Source organism: Camelus dromedarius, chromosome 16 (assembly GCF_036321535.1).
Source record: "Camelus dromedarius isolate mCamDro1 chromosome 16, mCamDro1.pat, whole genome shotgun sequence".
NCBI classification, from domain to species: Eukaryota; Metazoa; Chordata; class Mammalia; order Artiodactyla; family Camelidae; genus Camelus; species Camelus dromedarius.
Window position 1 is genome coordinate 26,716,499 of NC_087451.1, and position 15,180 is coordinate 26,731,678.

The following is a 15,180-nucleotide window of genomic DNA, read 5'->3' on the forward strand; positions in this document are numbered from 1 at the left end:
GACTCTCTGGAGGTGAGAGATGAAGGAAAAAGCTGAGGCTCTAAATGGTGGACAGGTGGATGAGTGGGCAGCTGGGTGGACAGCTGAGTTGATGGATGGGTGGCTCAGTCGGTGAGTGGTCAGATGGCTGGGTGGTCAGGTGGCTGGAGGAGGAGGAGGAGGATGGAAGAAGAAACAGCTACTGTCTACTGAGTGCTTCCGGTGTGCCTGCCTGCACGTCCTGTAATCAGTCTCATCTAAGCCCCCTTACAGACTTGTGAGGGAGGCATTATGTCCCCATGTTACAGATGAAGGAAACTGAGTCTCAGAGATGTGAAGTGACTCACCAAGGCCTCACAGCTGAGAAGTTGAGGCCAGATTGGTACCCAGGTCAGCTTAGCCATCAAGGCTGCCGTGCTCTTCAGGGTGGGGTCACCACCACAGGAGCGGGCACCTTCTGGGGGAGGGTAGCCCACCTGGACATCTCTGAAGCACCCACCAGCTGGCCCCTGGGGGAGGAAGTCTCTGTGAAGATCTGCTGGCTCCAGTCTGGTGTTTTCAGCTGCTTTTGGCCCGGAAGAGTGGGACAGGAGAGCAGCTCACCCACCGCCCTCCGCACAACACTGGCACCGGTGCCCCACCTGCAGGAAAGAGGGTGTGGCATGAGGGCGGCCAGCAGGACCCCCTGCAGACAAGAGAGCCTGTCCGCCTGGCCCCCGACTCCCAAAGCACCCATGCCCAGTGTGTGCAGCGGGCATCCCACTGCCCACCCACTCCCTGGACACATAGTAGGTGCTCAGCTTCCGCTGCTGCTGATTCCAACCAGTTCTACCATGTCCTTGCGGGGAACCCTGGCCAAGTCACTTCTCCCTGAGCCTCAGTTTCCTTCTCCTTAAAATAGGGAAGTGGATGCCTACCTTGCAGCTTTGTTAGGAAGACTCTAGTCTTCAGACAAAGCTTTAGTTTCCCAGCCTCTAGGTGCTGGGAGCACGGCAGCAAATAGAACAGGCACACGTTCCTGCCTTTGGGGGAGACAACGTAACCAATAAGTAAATTGCACCCTGAATCACATGGGGTTAGTGATGCGGGGGAGAGAAAGTTGGGAGAGGTATGATGGAGTGGGAGGGGTGTGGTTTTAAGGGAGTATCCAGGAAGGTGTATCCTTGAGAAGACATAGGAACAGATACCCGAGGCTAGTGAAAAAGTGAGCCACGTGGAGATCCAGAGGAAGAGCATCTGGTAGAGGAAGAGCACGTGCAAAGACCCTGGGGTGGGCAGGACCAGGTATTGTCTAGGAATAGCAAGGAGGTGTGAGAAGGAGAGGGTGGGAAATAAGACCCGAGTGGTGGCAGGGGTCTAGAGGTTGTGGCTGTCTTGGGAGACATGGGAGGACTTAGAGCAGAAGGATTTCACAGACTCCCAAGTCTGCGATGTGTGAGGAAGGGGCTGCTTTTTCCCAGCAGAGCAGCCCCTCTCCTGGACCCTTCAGAGGCTCAGCCTTGCACCCCCCCATCTCCACTCCATCTCCCCGCTTCCGGTGTCCCTTGTGGAGGCTGCAGGAAGCTGGTTATTGCCCCCACCCAGGCCCTAGGCAAGTCGTGGCATTAGGAGCCCATGAGCACATGGGCCCAGGTGGAGAGAGCTCCTGTGTCAGCCTCTCATATGGGCTCCTGGCTCCAAATGCAAGGAGACTGTTGGTGGGCAGGAGGGCAGGTGCCAGGAGGTGGCTGCACAGCTCCACGCCTAGCCCGCATCACTGCCAGTGTCACCTTCAGGGACCTTTATTTTTTCTGTTTGGAAACAGTTTGTGGCCCAAGTTTTTCCTGAGACAGAAGCCCCTAAGGATGTGCATGGCATAGCCAGGCATAAACTGAAGTGGCTTGCAAAGCAAAATGACAAAAATCCTTTCCCAACCTTCCCCTATCATCCTCAGATGATGCTGCGGGTGGGGGTGTCCAACCTTCAGAGCCCCTGAGACCCGTGAGGCTGAAAGGGGCCCCACCAGGGTGGGGCGCCTGGGTGGGGGCAGTCCTGCCTCGCCCCCGTGTGAGCTATGTGCTGACACAAAGGCCTGAATTCCGCATCTTGCTTCCCTCGCTGCACCCATTTTGTGCCTAAGCCCTGGCTCGACCGAAGGCCCAGGAGGGATCCCAGGACAATGGTGCCCCGGCTCTGGGCACTGACCTCGTGGCCATCCATGGACGAGCCTGCTCGCTGCACGGCCCCCATCCCGCTCCTCACACACACACACACATGCAAGACAAGCTGACCAGAGCCCCCACCCAGACATCTGAAGCCTGCTGCTCAGGGAAAGAAGAGTGCTGGCTCCTTGCACACCTCCTGTGGTGTGGCACTCACTACCTCCCAGGGCAGGTGTGTCTGACTTTGAGCTGCTCGGATCACAGGAAAAGTTGTTCTTCTGCAGAAAGGATGGAGCGGAAAGAGGCTGAGCTTTCGCCTCCAGGAGAACTCGATTCCTCACACACCCCTGGGTCCCCCACAGCCGTTTGCCCTTACTGTTCCCTCTGCCCCTGTCCCATTTGTACTGGAATGCTGGACCTTTAGGTGCCCGAGAACTAGGGGAACTTGAACCCTGATGCTGCTTTCCTCCGGGGAGGGAGCTGTGCTGCTGTTACGGGCATCTGCTCTGGGGTCGGCCGCTGCATGGTCGTGACGTTGGACGTAACGTCTCTTTGCCTTGTTCCCCTCAGCTGTGAAGTGGCCAGACGCTCTCACGGGGTGACTGGAGATGCAGGTGGGGAGGCTGCCTGGTGAATTCAGGAACTGGACCCAGGGATGAGTTGAACTCCCGGAGGCCTTGGGGCCTCCCCAAGAGGCGGGGGTTCTCAGTGTTCAGCTGAGCTGCCTGCTCTGGGAATCTGAGGGGGGCTGCCCTCTCCATGCGACACCCCCCATTCCACAGCCCCTTGTTGTGGACAGCTCCTCTGTTCCCCTAGCCTCCTGATGGGAGGGGGCTCCCCCACCCAGTTCCCTGCCTTGTCTCCTGAGTGCTGGTGTCAGGTGCTGGAGATGCTGGGCTTCCTGGGGCTTGGCCGGGATGCGGGCCGGGATGCGGGGGCGGGACTAAGACCAGCAGCTAGGGGAAGAGGGCGCTCGGGCAGACTTGGAAGTGAACACGTGTGGCCTCTTAGGGCATGAAGGTGGCAGAGGCACCCCAACCACCTCCGACACCCCTGCCTGGCCCCCCAGCCCAGGGCTCAGACATCCCTTTCTTGGTCTGACCCCCTGAAGGGTCATAGAGACACTGGAGCTGGTGCAGATAGAGGTGCGAGGCCCTGGGGACTCTAAGGTGCGAGGCAACAGGCCCATGACTGGAGTCCAGGGGTCTCGGTAGGAAGCGGGTCGGTGGGCTCAGCACCACCTGGCGCCATCCCTCTGGGGACTCCTGGCTCGTTCCTGGGTCTCAGACCGCCTCCTTAGAACCTTGTCTTACGTGCATCCAATGACACCCAGGATTCCAAGGAGCCGGTTATGACCGCGTTAAAAAGCACGTTTACGATGTGGCAGATGTGTGCTTTATGAACACGTGGTGATATGGTCGGATGGCTTAATCCCAGCCAAGATGTGGGGCCCGAGATGAACGTGCATGACATCTGGAGAGGCCTACCACCCAAGCGTGGGACACAACACATCTGTGACTTTCCTTGGTGACAGTCCCGGGCCCTGCTGCTGACATCAGGGTTTGCTGCCTCGGCTCACAGTTGAAGAAGACACTACATTTCAGCTGTAGGTTGGTAAAAATAGCGATGGTTTCCCCTATTCAAATAGGTGGATGCTGAGTCCCATCCCTGACTTCCGCCCACTCCCGCCCTCTCTGCCAGGACGAGCAACAGCGGTGACACCAGCAATGCCACGTGCAGTGATGGACAGTGACAAGTGACACTCGCTGGCCTTTGTGGAGGCCATGCCCTGCACCAGACCCCGGGTGAGTACTTTCCCTGCACCTGGTCTTCACCATGGCCTCGAAAGGCAGGCACTAGTACAGTCCCCATTGTGCAGGGGAATAAACTGCGGCTCAGAGAAGTTAAGTAACTTGCCCAAGTTCACACAGCTTGGGAGTGTTGGTTCAGGATTTAAACCCAAGCCTGTCTGACCCCAGAGGCTGTGGTCGTTTGTGAATCCTCTGTGTTCACAGAGGGACATTCCCTGGGGCTGGGCTGGGCTCCGAGGATTTATAATTGATTCTATGTTTATCATCCCCACCCCAAGGCAGGCTAATGGATTTTAAATGGAGTCGATAGTAATTGACCCCGTGCTGTGGATGGGCCAGCCTGGCAGGAGAGTGTCCTCCAGCTCTGAACATAGACCAGCCCTGAACCTATGCTGAGGGTTTAAACAGGCCAAGATGCGCCTGGACCAAGCCAGAGCAGGTAAAGGTGTGTCAGGGCCCTGCAGGCCCACAGGGGCCGTGGTGGCCCTCAGACCAGCAGGTCCTTCTGGCCCGTGGCAGCAGGCGAGGATGCCCCGAGGAGCTCCCGTGAGATTCAGGTCGCTCAGAGTGTTTATTAGTCAGCACAGACAGGGTGGGGTCATGCAGCTCCACGGGGAGTCCGGAGCTGGAAGGAGCCCAGTGTGGAAAGCGGGGGTCAAGATGGCTTTCGGGACCAGCCTCTCAGGGCGATGGGAGCCCCAGAACGGTGGGACTCTCCCTCTGTCCTCAGCTTTGGGCTGGTGCTAAAACGGATTACTGTGGGGACACATGGAACCCTTGAATGTGGTGCGAAGGCCCAACAGACTCAGAGAGAGCAGCTCACCTCCCTCGTAAATCTCATCTTGGGAGCCCGATTCTGGGGTCTTTCCGGAAGATTCTACCAAGCACCCATGGTGTGTGTGCACACACTCTGCTTTAAAAAATCCCAGTGATGGTGTCTAATCTCCTCTCTTCTGCATTGTGCTTTTTCAGTATATCTTAAAGAATTTTCCATGTTTGATTCATTCAACAAATATTTACTGGGCACCTACTAAATGCTCTCTTGTGGCCGAACAGGCCAGACGCCTGTCCTCATGGAGCCTGGGTCCTCAGTCCCCCAAACCCACTGCACACTGTGCTCACCTCCCTGGGGAGCAGGGCTGGCTGCTTCTACAGAGTGGGAGCTTCGGAGGTACGTGTTGGTACCATGTGCAAGGACATCGGTGGCATGAGTTCCCAGGATAAAGGGATGTGTCTTCTTAACTTGGCCAACTGTCACCAGGTTGTGGTTGAAGTGCAGGGCATGGGCTGCAGGCTGGGCGGTGACCCAGGCTGGAGGTGATGCTGAAGCCGTGGAGAGGGAGACACAGGAACTGGATATCTGGGGAGGGAGCCCTCAAGGAGCCCCCAGTTTGAGGGAGAGTCAGGCTTAGAGAGGGGCAGTGACCCTGGAGAATTGTGACAGGGAAGCCCAGGAGGCTGTGGTGGCCAGAGGAGGCGGGACCTGGCCTGGGAGGGTGGGGTGGCCTCTCCACTGAGCCCCCACTGTGCTGAGCCTGTCCATGCACTGTCCCTTGGGAGGGGGCATGTCATCTGTTCACTGGTCCAGTGAATAACTCGAGGACCTTCCAGGCGCTGAGTGCTGTCCTAGGGGAGCAAGGAAACTGAGGCCTGGAGGGAGAAGGCAAGAGCTGAGGCCCCCACCCCGTCCCTGCCCCTGAGAAGAGCCCAGACTGTGGGTGTTTCTTGAATAGGAGCTCCCACCCAGATCGATTTCTGGGAATGGACCTCAGGACACCAGGAAACCTCGTTCACCCTGTCACTTTATTTACAAGATAACTTGACTTTAAATGCTGAAGCAATACATGCTTTCTGAACAAAGTTCAAAAAGACAGCCCTGAAGCCTACCTGTCGTCTGTGTGCAAACTGCTCTCACTCCTGCCAGTGGAGGCTGAGTGCCTGCTGAGGGGACTGGCGGGCGAGCGCAGGGGCAGGGACTGACCAGGCGGGCCTGGATCCAGGGCACGCGGGAAGCAGGTGCAGACGTCCGATTCCGCACGAAAGTGAATGAGGGAAAAAGTCTCTAAACGTCCAGACTTTTTTCTTTGCTGATGCAAATATGTCTATAGTTTCTCTTAACATGAAGAGGATCATGTCCGAGGCCCTGTTCTGCCTCTTGAGTCTCTTGGGGAGAGCGGGGAAGGGAGGCGGTGTGTCTCGGCAGATTTTCTGTCTAGTGTCAGGCCTTACAGTTCTACCTCTGTTCTGGAGTCAGGCCCAATTCAGGGCAGAGGAGATTGAGGCAGAGGGCTCCAGCCCTGCCCCTTGTGAGCACGGAGGGGCGAGGAGCTTGTCCTGGGGGCAGAGGCCACTCCGTGGAGTGACGGCCCCTCGTGGGGACCACGGTGGGTGGCCCAGGGAGGAGGGTGGAGGGGCCGGGTAATTGGCCGGATTATCCTGGCGGGGAGGCCTCCTTGGGGAAAGCTATTTTTAACTCTGAGAGGCTGAAGCGACTGCCCTCCCTCCCTCCAGTGCCCTTTATTACTGTCTCCCTGGGGCCTGCAGGCTGCACCCCCCCTCCCCCTTTAGAAAGGGAGAGAGGTGGTGAGAGGGAGGGCGGAAGCCGTGGCCTCACCTGCCCCAAGGCCTCTACCCGCCTTCCGCAGGGAGGAGGAAGGAGAGGTTCCGGGGTTGGAGGAGCACTTTGGGGGTCTTGCTGTTCTTACAGCCACATGAGAGGAGTCTCAGAATCACCTCAAAACTCTCTCAAGTTACAAAACGGGTTATTTCAGTCACAAAATTCAAAGTTCAGGGGTGCATCTAAAGGGCCCCAAAGGCCATGTCTGGAGTCCATTTCTTGAAATCCCTCACCTCTGCTTCCTCTGGGTGGGGATTGTCCCAGGGGCTCACCCCACCTGGAGGCAAAGGTGAACCCTGCAGCCCCTGGGGTCCTCTCCCAGCTGATCCAGCCAAAGTCTCAGGGCCGGTTCTCATTGATTGGCTTTGATCACATGCCCACCCCTCAACCAGTCACAGTAAAGCTCACAGTCAGCCCTGGGTCCCCTGGGTCCCCTGGGTCCCCTGGCTCTGGGTAGGAATGGTCCAGCTCCTGGCAAGCTTGTGGGAGAGAGTGCAGGTTGGGGGCCTGAACAGTGAGGGGATTTTTCCACTGATGCCTCCCAAGTGGCTCAGCCAGGACAGAACACACCCAACCCTCAGGAGGCACTGGACAGAGCGGCAGGATGTCTCGGCCCTCAGCCCCAGCCACCCCCCCGGCCTCCTGACAGCTGCACTCCGGGGGCTGCGGGGAGGAGGGGGTGCGTGTCAGCCTGTGCAGGAGGCAGCATTACCACCAGCTCCAGGCTGAGATCAATGCTTGCTTCCTGACAGAGCAGGCGGGACTCCGTGTCCTGGTTTCAGGGCTGCCCTCTGTTTCTGAAGTTCTGTGCCCCTTGGATTATTGCTGCAGGGTCAGCCCAGAGCCTGCAGGTGCCTGGAGATGGGGGAGCATGTGGCTAAGAGCTCGAAGGCAGTCTTTTCTTGACCTCTCCCTGCTGTCACCCCTCTGCAGGACCCCTGATAAAGGGCGGAAGGGCTTGGCTCACACACCCTTCGTCCTCCCCAGGCATTCCCTTCCATGCAGGAGCTCTGGCCCATCTGGGCATCCTGCCTGCATCTGCCAGCTTGGGTGCCATCCGTCTGCCTGTCAGCACCGTCCTGTGTGGTGAGTTCATGCAGGTGGACATTTACCCCATATAGTCGGCATCAGCCAGCCCTGGTAACTACCTTTGCTATTATTATTATTGGAGCATTTTGGGGGAAAATGGTGTTGAGGGAAGGGTTGGGCTGAGGGCAGGACCCTGGGCCAGGATCTGCTCTGCCATCTCTGCCTGAGCGAGCAGGGGCCTCTCCTTCCCTGCTGGTGGCAGAATGCAATCCTATACCTCTTGACTCCAGCACTGATTTTGTGTATCCCACCAGAAAGTCATATCCTGCACCAGCAGGCACAGGTCTCTCTGGTCGCTTTATGGGCAGTGGAGGTGAGAGCAGGGTGAGCCCTGGACCCTGGCCACCTGCCTGGAGGAGGAGGCAAGGCTTGCACTGATAACTGACCTGTGATAGCCTGTGCCTCTCCATCCTGAGCCTGTTTGTTCTCATCCTGCAGACATTCATTGCACACCCAATGTGTGCCGGGCCCTGGGCTGTGAACATGCTGGACAGATGTCCCTGCCCTTACTCAGCTGACCTACCTTGGAGGAAACCAACGGTAAAGGAGATGCCACAGAGAGTGGCCAGCTGGGAAGAAAGTAAAACAGTGCTTTGGAGACTCGGGGCAGGCCTCTCCAACAGGTGCCCTGAGCTGCCCCTGAAGGAAGAGCTGTCTGGGAAGAGAGCCCAGCAGAAGAGCCAAGCTAGTGCTGTCCAAGGCCTGGATGGCCGACCAGTGTGTCTGGAACAGGGAGGCTGAGGATGGTGGGCACCGGGACTTTGGCTCTTATGCCTGCCCTGGCATGCCATGAGCCTGTTTTATGAGGGAGAACCCTGGGCAGGCTCCTGGGAGGAGGCAACCCTCGAGGGGCTACGGCTGGGAGGAGTCTGGGGAGCATCAGGGCAGCAGCCCACGGGGCGGGGCAAAGAGACACCTGTGAGGGACCGTCAAGTTTCCACATCTCGGTGATTAATTTATGGTGGTATTGTCATATTAAGAGCATTATAAGAGCTAGCAGCTCTGACCCTGCTGCCCACTCAGACCAGCAAACTCCAGCCCTCAGGGCCCCCTGCGCACCCCAACCCTGCTCCTCTCAGCTTTGTGGCCTTGGAAGCAGCCACCTGTCTCTGGGCCTCACTTTCCTCAAATGAAGATGTGGCTCCACATGGGCCAACGGGCTCTTTGGCCTCCTGGGCTGTGGCTCTGAGAATGCTCAGGTCAGCAGAAGTTTCCTGAACAGCTACTGTGTGCCCCTCCCAGGCTGAGAGGGCCGCCCCCCGCCGCTCCCTGGAGGGGAGAGAAAGAATTTCAGAGTAAGGGCGAACCAGGCACACTCAGAGCGTGCTGGGAAGGTACGTCGGTACCAGAACTGCTGTGTGCAGGACACCCAGCTCCCTGTAGGCTCATGTGAGGGGGTGATTTCACAGAGAAGGAAGTGGGACCTCACAGGGTACGTGTTCCCGCCTCCCCCACTTGGCCCCGCTCCACCTCCTTTCACACTAGAGGGAAGTGTGATGCCCCCACTCTGGCTGTGGGCTGTGGCCTGGGAGGGCCGTGAGTCCCCCTGCCCACAGACAGGGAGCCCACTGCCCCTCTGTGCCTCAGGCCCTGCGTCTGGAATGTGAGTGCCTCTCCTGCAGGGAAGCTGGCCCTCCACGTTGTCCCGCCAAGGGTTGTGTGGCCAGGGCCCAGAGCAGCTGCTGGGGGGTGTGACTAGGGTTAGGAATGGTGTTCCTGCCTAGCAGCTGGGGAGTGAGGCTCACGCCTCTGCAGGGCCTTCTTTGATGGGTGACCTTGGGCAAGACACTTGCTGTCTCTGTGAAATGGGTTTGATAATGGCTCTGGGGGAGGTTTGGGGCCCAGGAAGACAACTGGCTTGCCTTATGCTGACCCCCCTGGTGAGAAGCTGGGTGGGGTTATGTGTGTGTGGGACGGATGTTCTGGGGCTGAGGATGCCCTAGGCACGCCCCCTTGTCCCAAGAGCTGCCAGAATCCTAGACACAAGTTTGCCCCAAGGTGCTCCTATCTTTTCCCAGCCAAGACTCTTTGCTGGAGCCATCTCCAAGCTGGGGACTCACCGTGGGGTCTCACAGGAGGGGTGTCTTGGGGCTCCTTCCTCCCAGGGTGGAGCTTTGTCCGCTTATCTTCTGGGGAACCGGGTGGGGGTGGGGTGGGGAGCTGAGTCACTTCCCTCCTTGGTCACTCTGAGGGAGAAGGAGGAAAAGTTTCTGAGAGCTTGTAGTCCCCTGGGAGGCTGGTCTCTGAGGAGAAAACCAGGACACCATGTACCAGTCAGGGGCAGAGTGGTGGCGTTGGGTTGAAACCTTCCAGGATGCCCCTTCCCTCCGCTGCAGCCCTTACTGGCCAGCAAGGCAAGGGGGCAGGGGCTCATTCTGGGGACAGACCTGGCTCAGGTCCTGGCTCCACCATCGGTAGCTCTGTGATGGACAAGTGCTCCTTAACTTGTGAAGCAGGGCTAGTGACAATGAAATGATTCTAGTGTCTCGCTTTACCGAGTGTTCAGTCAGTGTTAACTGCTCTGCCCAGCCGTGAGCTGGGCCTGGTGCTTTCGGCATACTCTGCACTCACCACTGCTGCATGAGGGAGCGTCCTTGCTTGATGGGCGGGCGGGGAAGGTAAGACGTGGAGAGATGAAGTGACCTGCCTCCACAGCTGGACAGAGAGCGGATTCATTCAGACCCTGGGCAGCCCAAGGTGAATTCTCTGGGTGGCCTAGGCCAGGCCAAACCCACCAGCTGCCTGGGGCTGGGAGCCTGGGGCTGGTGGGGCCTGCAGACCGCTCTGTCTGAGCTGCCAGCAGTCTGGGCGGTGGCCAGGAAGCCGTCCTCCTTGGTTAGAACCCTACAGCCGGTCTTCCTGCTGTGCAGATACATAATTATATTTCACATTAAAGGGGAAGCTGGAGGCTGAGGGGCCAGGGAGCCCTTTGAGGCTTGTGCTCTGGGCACAAACCTGCCTCCTTGGCCCAATTCTGTGGGCCCGGAACTGGGCAAGGGGTCAGAGTGGTGATAAAATGGGGTCTCCCTAGGCCAAGGCCTAGCCGGGCAGGTCTGTCTGCCAGAATGAAAGGCCTGGCTCTGCCGAAGGCTGAGAGCTCTGAGGCCCAGACAATAGGCCCCAGGAGGCTTGGAGGGCAGGGCGCCTGGCACAGACTGGGAAGAGGCAGAGGCAGGGGTGGCAAGAGAAGAGGGTCACATAGGGGTCAGGTCCACAGAGAAAGAGAGGGGAGGGGGTGGGAGGAGCACAAAGAGAAAACAGGAGATGGGAAAAGCCGAACAGCGCAAGATGAGGAGGAGAGAGATGCTATTAAAGAGGAGGAAATGTGTGTGTCCTAGTGTTTATGCCTGGTGTGCAACGGGAAAGGATTCCATGGGAATGTACAAGCTGGGATCTGTGTGCACGTGTGCACACCTGAAGCTGCCACCCTGCACGAGCATGTGTGAGTGTGTATGCACCTGTGCACCTGCAGCCATCATGCATGTCACGGCACGCATTTTGCATGTGTGGATGCAGACGCATGAGCTAGTGTACTTGGCTGTGTGCACACGTGTGTGCAGTATTTCCTTGCCTGTGTGTGTGCGTGTCCCTGGGAGAACATGCTTGTGTGTGTACACGCGCGCGCGCGCGCACGCCCCAGTGCGCAAGTGGCTGGCAGTGTGTGTGTGGTGGCGGGGTGGGCCGGGGCTGGGGGACGGCCGGCTAGGCCTGGGCCGGGGTGGGCGGGGGCAGCGGCGGCGGCGGCGCCGCGCGGAGCGGGCGTGCTCTCGGCGGAGAGTTAGAGTTGTTGCCGAGCTGGGTTCTGGTGAGAGCGGGGCGCGGAGCTGGGTGCGCGCCGAGCCTCAGCCTCCCGCCGCCTCCTCGCCCTCCATTCCTCTCTCCCCGCCTTCTCTGGGCCTCGCCGCTGCCACCGCCTCCCTGGGAACCGTAGCCGAGGGCGAGGGGCTGGAGCGGCCGGAGCGGCCGGGGCGGCCGGAGCGGGCGGGGAGGCGCGGGGCGCCGGGGCATAGGGAGCGCGCCCAGCCCAGCCCGGGATCAGATAACAGCCGGCGGGGGAGGGGGTGGACCAGCAGCACTCACAGCCGGACGGAGGGACGGACGCCAGCCGCGCCGGCCAGAGCGAGCGCCCCGCGGCCGGGGGCGCCGTCCAGGCGCGCGCCCCGGACCCGTGGCTGGACGGGGGCGATTGGCGCCCCGGACCGACGCGCCCCTCAGCATGGAGCGCCCCCGGGGTCTGCCCTGAGGCGGCGGCGGCGGCGATGCAGCCAGCGCAGCAGCTGCTTGGGCCAGGAACGGCCGCCCGGAGCTCGGAGGACGTGGAGCGCACCGCGCCCGGGGCGCTGACCGAGGTAAGTGCGCGGGGGCTCGTCTCCATCTCCCCGCAGGCCCCCTCCCCGGCCGCGCGAGCACGAGGTGGTGCTGCAACAAGGAAGGTGGAGGGGCAGGGTTTGTTCGTCCTGTCGTTTTCTGATTTTTTTTTTTTCCTCCCTTGGTGAGCTATCGGAGAAAATGCTGACTGCGAGCTTTTCTTCCCTGCCATGTCTCCGGCTACCGCCACCAGGGAACTTTGCTCCTTGCTAACCTTCGTCCTGGGGGCACTCCGGGAAACTTTGAGGCGCCCTCGGCCCCTCTCTGGACGACTTGCATGAGTGGGCTCGGGAGGGAGTGTGGGGAGGCACTTTCGCGCTCGGCATCAGTCCTATGCGTGACCTTCTCGGAGACCCCGGACTGGAGTCTGCGTGCCGAGGGGAGCGCAGACTACGATCGGCAGGGAAAATGCTCCCAGGCCAGAGAGCTGCGGGTCCTTGCCTTGAAGTCCCTTCTGGTTCCCACCTCCTGTGCTCTAATGGAGTAAAAATATTCTGGAAATGGTGTTCTCCGCTAGCGAGTGAGCCAGCCGAAGAATCCAGCCGCACCTTTTTTTTTTTTTTTTTTGCTTTTAGAAGTCGGCCTTGATCGCGGAGGGGGTGGTCCTTTGGCTGAGAAGCCCCGCGGGTTTCAGGCCTGGGGTCCCCTCTACATGCCTACGTCTGCTCTGAATGTCCTAGGGCGTCGTGGGGAGCGGCGCCGGGCGGGGAACCAGGGGCTCGCTGGAAGCACAGCTGGATGGAGAGCTCCTGCGGGGCTTCAGATGGGCGCTGAGGCCGGAGCCCGTGTCTGTGTTCCTGTTCTGATGGACCGTACACATGTCATGTGAATATTTAAAAGCCTGTGTTCAGAACGGGAGGTCACAGGAAAGTGTGTCTTTGAAGGTGGGCTTTGGTTCTGGGAGGGTCTCCCGCTTCCCCAAAGCCTGGATCTGCTGGTACTGGGGCCACCCTGCTCCCTGCTGCCCAGGCAGCTCTTCACCCGGGAGCCCAGAGCCGCCTGCGACTGTTGCTACTTTCTCCTTTGCTCCCTGCGCCCAGGCTAGAGCCCTGGAATAAAGTGCTGGGGACCTCCTGCCCCTCACAGCTGAGACTGGGAACCCCGGGTCCCAAGCTCCAGCTCTTGGGGAGCGCAGAGGCACCCACACGCTGCCGCCGCTGAAATCAGCAGCCGCCTCCTTGAAGGTGCGAAGGTGTGAACCCAGAAGGTGGTGCCTCTGGCCTACACCTCACCCCCCTCCCTAGGTGCCAGAGGAAGGCCTGGCCCGGCACTACCCGCCAGGACCCCAACCTCACCTGGTGCTAGTTTGCTCCTTTGCAGCCTCATTGCAGGTCTCTGTCTGGACCCCCACCACGTGGCTGGAGAGGGTCAGGGAGGGGAGGGCTGTGGAGCCAGTAGGGATCGTGGTCTTTTTGTGGCATACTCCCTCCTTGTGCAGGGACCCTCCTGGAAACTCCTCAGCCAAGTCCGCCCCTCCCCTCCAGCTAGGGGACTGCATATTGGCAGCCCCAAGCCTTGGAAGGGCTCCCATCATGTGGGGCCAAGACCCCTGAAGGGTCAGAGGGGTCAGAGCAGCGTGCAGAGCAGAGGGGGGGGCACTTGCTTGAGCACCCTTGGGGACAAGAAGGGGACTCCTGGCTGAACAACAGGGAGGTCTGTCTTCTGCACTGGTGTCCTGCTGAGAGCACGCACTGGGCACTCTGTAAATGCTGGGTGTTGGCACAGACCTGGCAGATGTGAACTGCCAGCCCTGGACCACCTGCTTGTGCCCGCGTCTCCAGGTGAGAGCACAGCAGAGCCCCCTCCAAGCCCTGAAGGGGAAGGGGGCAGAGCCTACGTTTGTCAGTCTGTGCCCGGACCCCCCACCCATGCCGAACCGCTCCGTCAGACCCCCATAGGGCTCAGGTTGCTCAGGAGGGGACCTCCTGAGGTGTGTGCCCTGGGGAAGGATGTTCAGTGAGCTGTGCTGTGCTGGGAGAAGTGGTGCCCCGGGAGGGGCAGGGTCTTGCCCAAAGCCACACAGCAAATCAGGGGTTTGAGCGGAAGCCTCCACCTAGCTCTCCCCAGGCCAGAGGGCTGCCCTGCCAGATTTCCTGTCCTGGGGCGTGGTGTCCCTCCTTTCAGGTCTGCCCAAAGCGGGACCAGGTGACACTGGTGGCCCTGAGACAGTGAAACAACAGTGACAGCAGTGAAAACAGTAACGACTGTCGGGGGCAGCAGTGCCCTGCGCTGCACAGCAGTGCGACCGGCTTTGCCGTGGGCAGCATCCTCTGGCCTCTGATGCCCTGGGCCACAGCTGGCAGCACCAAGCATGGTACCCGGAGGCCTTGGCACAGCCTCTGGGGTGGAAGCAACTGCATTGTCACTCCCAGCCACCTCTGTGGCCCTCATCTGGCTCCGGGCTGGAGGCTGCTGGAGCCCCCTCGGAGCCAGCCTGATGCCACCCTCAGCCCCGCCACTCCCAGCTCAGGCTGGGCCATCCCTCCGACAGGTGAGGCTGGTGCCTGTTGCTGGGCACCTGCCTGGCCTTTGCTGTGAGTGACGGCTGGGCACACCTGTCCCTCCCCTGGGGCTGCAGCTGGAGCCCTGCCTCGAGCTGGCCTGGAGCTGGCCTGGAGGAGACGCTGGGAGGAATGCAGCTCCTGGGCAGCAGGAGGGGTAGAGGCTGGGCTGGCCTCTCCAAAGGTGTGGTGGGTACGGGCTCAGTCCACAGGACGGCTGCTCCAGGGGAATTTGGCAGTGTGATAGGGAGGCAGCCAGGGAAAGGCCAAAGATGAAAGAATGCCAGCCTGAAACTGGGCCGCGGGCAGGGCAGGAGGCCCGGAGGCTTCAGAGGAGCCGTGGGGGTGGGGGTGGGGTGGGGATGAGGGGCAGGGCTCAGGCAGGCGGGTTTTCCAGAGGATCTGGGGCTGAGGGCAGGGTTGGAGCCCTTGCTGGGCACTGGCTGAGGGCCCAGCACACTGCCCAGCTGATTTAATTTCCTAATGGTCTGCCGGTGCAGAGGGTGGCAGTAGCTCTGTGAGGCCCAGGGAGGCGCTGGGAGAGACCGAAGCCTGTGCCCCTCTGACCCAGAGCCCTGGTGCTTTCCCAGGGACAGAACTGCATCTTCCCTCATCCCACAGGCACCCTGCCTAGGTGCATTTGCATGCCAGGCTGGCTGTGGGGGTTGTCTGGA

The 15,180-nt window shown here is 60.1% G+C and overlaps 1 protein-coding gene across 4 annotated transcripts in view; it reads left to right on the top strand.

The window, feature by feature from the left end:
* The first annotated feature begins 11,436 nt into the window (after window positions 1–11,436).
* Window positions 11,437–15,180, top strand: part of KCNJ12 (potassium inwardly rectifying channel subfamily J member 12) — an 89,177-nt gene continuing 85,433 nt past the window's right edge. Inside the window, exon 1 of one of the 4 annotated variants that reach the window (XM_031467400.2) lies at window positions 11,437–11,986. The gene's annotated coding sequence lies outside the window, so the exon portion shown is untranslated. The remainder of the gene's footprint in view (window positions 11,987–15,180) is intronic. The other 3 variants (XM_031467399.2, XR_010384366.1, XR_010384367.1) reach the window with 3 other exon arrangements.